Source organism: Lepidochelys kempii, chromosome 1 (genome assembly GCF_965140285.1).
Source record: "Lepidochelys kempii isolate rLepKem1 chromosome 1, rLepKem1.hap1, whole genome shotgun sequence".
NCBI lineage: Eukaryota > Metazoa > Chordata > Testudines > Cheloniidae > Lepidochelys > Lepidochelys kempii.
Window position 1 is genome coordinate 6,421,281 of NC_136380.1, and position 6,000 is coordinate 6,427,280.

A 6,000-nucleotide genomic window follows, 5' to 3' on the forward strand; every position below is an offset into this window, starting at 1 on the left:
AGATAATAGTTATCTATACATCTTTCTGCTCTGAGTGCAAGTCTAGAGACTCCCAGGAACTCAAGGAAGATCAGCAAAAACATAGTCTTGGATCTACACAATTGATAGGAAGATAGGCACTGCCAGACTAGATCAGATCTGCAGTATATCTAGTGCACTATCCAGTGTCCAGTTCCAGATGTTTCGGAGGAAGGTGGGAAAAGCCATTCAATAGGGCGCGATGAGATAATCTGCTCCGGGGAAAAATTTCCCCAACACCCAATAATTAGACATATTTTGCTGTGTAAATCAGGAAGGTTTAGAGCCCTTCCAAGACTTTTTCAAACAATCTCACTACTATATTTGGTTTTTCTGGTTACCCATATAAACATCCAGTCCTTCTTTGAATCCTGCTAAATTCCTGGCCCCCTTGATATCTTGTGGCTGGGAATTCTGCAGCTTACTTCAGCATTGTGTGATTTTACAATTGTGACCTTCCCACAGACACTCTTTCTGGCCCTCCACTTCTGAGTGTGGCCCATTGTATCATGACTTGTGTGTAAACACATGGCAAGTGCATGGTGAAAAAATTAATTGTGCTATTCTGTCCTGCATTGAAGCCATTTATAAATGTGTTTCATTGCCTCATTGTATATACTTTTTTATTCCCCTCCACTCCTGAGAGTTCAAATTATGCCACTGCATCTTTGCAGTACATGCAATAAATTCTTAGGACCAGGTTCTTAATTCAGTAACAGTAACATCAAATGCATCACTCCAGATTTACACGTGTAAATTCGATCAGAACTCGGCTCCATTAACTTTCCCTTAAGAAATGCTCCCAGTGATACACTCTGACCCCCAAGAATCCCTCCAAGAGAAGGGGAAGTGCTTTGCCTAGCCAGTAAATCCAGAGAGTCTGATCATCCTACAGGCTTCTCTTCATCCTCACAGGATCCGCATCCTCTCCCCATGCAAGGGTCTGTTGATATCTGGCAAGGTACAAGCTGACAACAGATGGTTATTTCAGCTGGGTGGGGTTGATGTAAAAAATGGGAGACTATGCAAACACTATGTTTGCAGTAATATCAATCTGAGTGTGCAAGTTACTTCAGCCATGCATGTGTAAGAAGTAATGGCTGTAAATTACATACAACCACTATAATACTCCCCTTTCCTGCACCTCAGCTTCACTCTTTTCTGAAACACAGGCCAGCAGTTCTGTTCTCTCAGGACTTTTTGGAAAATCTTGCACAGGTATTGCAGATGGATTGTATTCATGACCCTGAATGCAAGTGTTAGAAACAGCTACTGGTCAGTTACCAGGAAAGAGTATCATCCAACTGTTCACTGAACAAAGAGTTAATAGCACAAACCCATTGCAAACAGTATGTGGAGTACTTCTGAAATACTTTCTAAAGCAAAAGCCGTTAAGCAGTAAAATTACCACTGCTCCTTCCTGCAGAGATTCCAACAACTCTGCTGCTAGCTTTCGATATACAGGCATGTCATGAATGTTTGGTTTGTAATATTTGTATTACCCTGAAAAGTTTTGGCTTGTAATATTTACACATCTGTACTTTAGTACACACAGGTCAACCCATTCTTTCCCCTCTGACCTTCTTTCAGAAATGAGTTCTCAGATTAGAGTGGGGCATGAAATCTAGCATCTGTCATCTGGATTTCATCACAACCTGAAAAGATTGCAGTGTCTCAGCCCTCATTCAGTCCCTAGTCAGCAAACAGAAGTCTAGTAGCTCCTCTGTCTCTGGGTTAATAGCTGACTGGTTCTCCTCAGGTTCTGTTCTGTCAATCTGCAGCCTGTATCCGAAGTGATAACAGGCATTGGGATCAGTATAGGAAATATTCATTCCCTGAATTCTTACTCTCTAGTACATAGTAACCCCAGCACCTGTTATTCAGATGTGATGTGAGTTTGCAGGCAGTGGATTTCATGTAAAATGCATGAGTATTCATGGAAATGGAACTTCATTTCACATATGAATGTAGCCTATTCCCCTCTCTCTCTCTCTCTCTCTCACTGCCTAAGTCCTATATTTATAAAATTTGCAGCACCTGGGAATAGCACTGGGATAGACGTGCAGCTGAGCTGCCATAATGATATGTGTATGTTAAACCCAATTATTGGGATGTTTGATGTATGGCTGTATTTGATTAACTATTGGAATGTTTATGTCACGGCTATAGTGGGTTAAACCAGTATGCCTCTTCTTCGTTTCATAGAGGGCTGCTGGAAAACAAGCAGGAAGGGAAGCAACAGCTCAAGAAAAGCCATCTCTCAGTCAGCACTTCAGGGAGGTTGAGAGACAACAGGGGAGCTGCAATTTCGGAAGAGCCTATTTCTGGGCTCCAGGCACATTCCACAGCTTGTTTTGCCAGCACGGGGAGTCTGTCCAGAGGTGGGGCAGCTGCTGCTGAGAAGCTCTAAAGACTGACAGGTACAGACACCGCTGGGGAAGTTTGAAGGCCCTCGGCTTGCCTGGTCCCTGTCAGAGTGGGAGGGTTTGGAGTTCAATGTACAAACTGCTGTTTGAAAACCATCTTATTTTCTCATGTTATGCTTTATTCCTACTGTTCGGATACAAGAGTATTTTGTTGCAAAAAGGCTGGCAGATCACGTGTCTCATCACTACTCTGAGACTCCTAGAGGGAAGAACCACAGGTGCCAAACCCACTCGGACCTGCTGGACAGGCACAGTCAACCTGCAGTGTGTTGTAGCCCAGGGCCCAGCCTGAGAGTGGGAGGATCGCGGGATTCCACCCCATGAGAGGGCAGGGTATGAGGCCAGAGATGGGTTAGAGATGCCAGTAGCCCTGTAACTCTGAGGAGAATCTACAGGACAGAGATTCTAGAGCCCTCAGCCAGTCAGGAAACAGAAATATGCCCTAGCAGACCTGATACCACAGACCAATGCTGCTCTGAATTCCTGCGTTCACAATAGACTCAGAGAATAAAATATTTGAAAATTAATTTGGTGATTAAATTTCCAGAAGCAAATATACCTGAGGTGATTTGCAAACTAATCACTGATATTCCATAGGGGCTCCTCTGGATCAGCCCCTGACAGAATTGGGCCCAGAGCACACCGGACCTCCAGAAATGGGACCCACTGAGAAATCTGGACCCAGGACATCAGAGTTTTAACACTCTGAGACCATTTTGAGTCTGTGTATCTTAAATAGCCCAGTGTGCAGCATAGGCACATATAGGGGAGGGGTTCCCAAGCCACCTAGCGCTGCCTGCTCTCCAGACCCTGTCACGGAGTCACCCCGACAGCCCAGCTGAGTCCTCTGCTGCTGCACAGAACATTGACACATGTAAACAGCTTCCAGCCTTTCCCCTTCACTTCACATTTTAAAGACAGTGAAACCTGCCAACATACCCAGTTTTTGCTAGAAGGGGAGTTGCTGACACCAGAGTTCTTCATGGTAAAGGACAAGGAGCCATCGGAGAGGTAGCACTGGCAGCAGGCAGTATCTCTTCAGATAGGGAGGCAGGTGTCTTTATGAAGCATGTTTGCACATTCCCTTGGGGGCCACTTGGCCATCAGGGAACCTCAGCTTCTTGGCTTAGAGTGCACCAGCTTTAACCTCCATGAGAGCCAATGGCAGACTTCAGGAGGCCAAATCACAGGGGATGCATGGTGATGCTTCCCAAATGGACTGCAGCCCCAGCCCTGCAGCAGGCTTTATTACTGGAATCCGGGTTTGTCATCACTGTTTCTGTGGTTCTGATTACCCACATGGCTACCTCAGTGGCAGCCTCGTGATAACGATGAAGCTGTCAGAGCTGTGATCTAATAATAAATAAAATAATAATAATAATAATAATAATAATAATTGGTAGACTATTTTTTCCTCAGCAGCCCCTTTTCCTGCATTAGAATCCCACGGTGTAGGCAGGGAAGGGCGATTCTATAAGCTCCAGACATGGAAATTTGTTTCGAATCATTCCAATAGAAGAAGTCCTTTCCTGTTGTGAAAGGGCTATTTAGAGTAATGGGACATTAGGGGAAACAATAGACCCTAGGAGAAGCTGATTCCCCTCCTGGTGAGTCTTCTTGAGAATGCTCCAGACAGCCTATGGAAAATGGCTGCTTTGACTCAACAGGGCATGCAAGGGCCTGAGACCAGACCATATCACGTTAAACTCCATTTTGCTCCATTAAACTCCATTTTTCTACCTTTATTTTTTTCACTATATAAGATGGGATGTGACATCATCTTTTGACTCACTCCCCACACAGGGAACAGCTGAAAAACAGCTGAGGAACAAAGATTGAACTGTGGGAAGTGCTGGTTCTAGGCTAAAGGGATTTCTAACCTGCATATGGAATTTGGTGGACTGCCTGTATCATCAGTCAGGGTGGGAAACTGCTAATTCACATCCAATCTATCTAGTATGTTAGGCGTAATTTGCATTTTTGTTTATTTGCTAGGTGATCTGCTTTTATTTGTTTGCTATCACTTATAATCACTTATAATATATCCATCTTTTTGTAGTTAATAAACTTGTTTTATGCTTTATCTTACAAGCATATTTTGAGTGACATGTTTGGGAAAATCTCAGCTGTTTGTGCAAAGGCTGTTGCATATTTTCCCCACATTGAGGGGAACACGATCTATATTAGTGGCTTATACTGTATGAACACCTGTTCAGTGCAAGACGGTATAATTATCAGTTTATACTTCAGCAAGGGTGAAAGGCAGAGGAGCTGGGAAATTGGCTGTTTTCTCCTGCCTGTCTTTGAGTGGCTTAGGTAAAGCACTCAGTCAGCTCATCTGGGTTTGCTGCTCCACCTGATGTTGTGTTGGGTGATAACATTGCTTGAAGAGGTAGCTCTGTCACCAATAAAGCAGTGTAAGGTTGGCCAGCCCAGATGGAGGGTTAAGGGGCACAGTGGTTGCACCACTCACAGACTGCACCCCAGGATTGACAACTTGTCACAGCAGTATGTGTTACTCAGCTTCCTGGTTTCATCAGTAATCTCTGTGGAGTCCAGGGAGATTACTGATGAACCCAGAGAGCTGAGTAAAACATTGCCTCCTCAGTCACCCTGGAAACTGAATGGCACATAATAATAAGCAAAAAATTTCCTGGGCAAACTCTGCAACTGGCATCTGGCAGCTGCAGCTGTGCCAGGAGAGGCTTATCCTGTCCTGGCCTATTATGTCCATGTAGCAGGGTAGTCACCTGCTCCGGGCCTGAAAGGGTTACAGCCAGCCCTGGGAGAGGGCTGGGGCTGTGAGCCAAAGGCTAGGCTGATGGGGAAGGCAGCCACAGCTGGGGCCACACCCCAATCAGGCCACAGCTAGCCTTATAAAAGGCTGTGAGCCAGGCACTCAGGGAGTCTCTCTCTAGCTGTGAAGAGATGGGCCTGGCTGCTTAGGAGCTCATCAGGGTACCTAGAGTGAAGCAGGGTTGGGAAAAGGCAAGAGGATCTGGGAAGCTCCAGGCTGGAAACCCCCCCCCCCCCCCCCCCCAGACTGCAGGTGTTGCTGAAAGCCTAAAGCAGGTACTGGGGTTGCAGAGGGGCAGCCCAAGGTTAGGCGAAGGCAGCAGGTCCAAACCCTCCTTACCAATGAAGAGTGGTACAGACTGCAGTCTGCCCCAGTGTGTTGGGGCTAGATGAGGACCAGCAGTAGCCGTGAGGAATGGTGGGGCTAGAGGGTGGGGATTCCTTAGGGAGGGGAGACTCAAACTGGGGGGTTACTACAGGGGACAGAGCCCTGATGTAGAGGGGCAGTTGGGTCTGGGAGGGACATGGGAGCCTAAAGCAACTGGGACACTGGCCTGCAGAGGGCACTCCAGAGGCTGGAGAGCTAATTCCCAGGCTGACCATTAGGAGGCACTGTGAAGTGAGCTGTCGCTCATGAAAGCTTATGTTCAAATAAATTGTTTAGTCTCTAAGGTGCCATAAGTACTCCTTTTCTTTTTGATTGCTACAGTCCATCACCTATGGTTCCCAACGTTGTTAGATTTTTTTTTTTGACTACCAC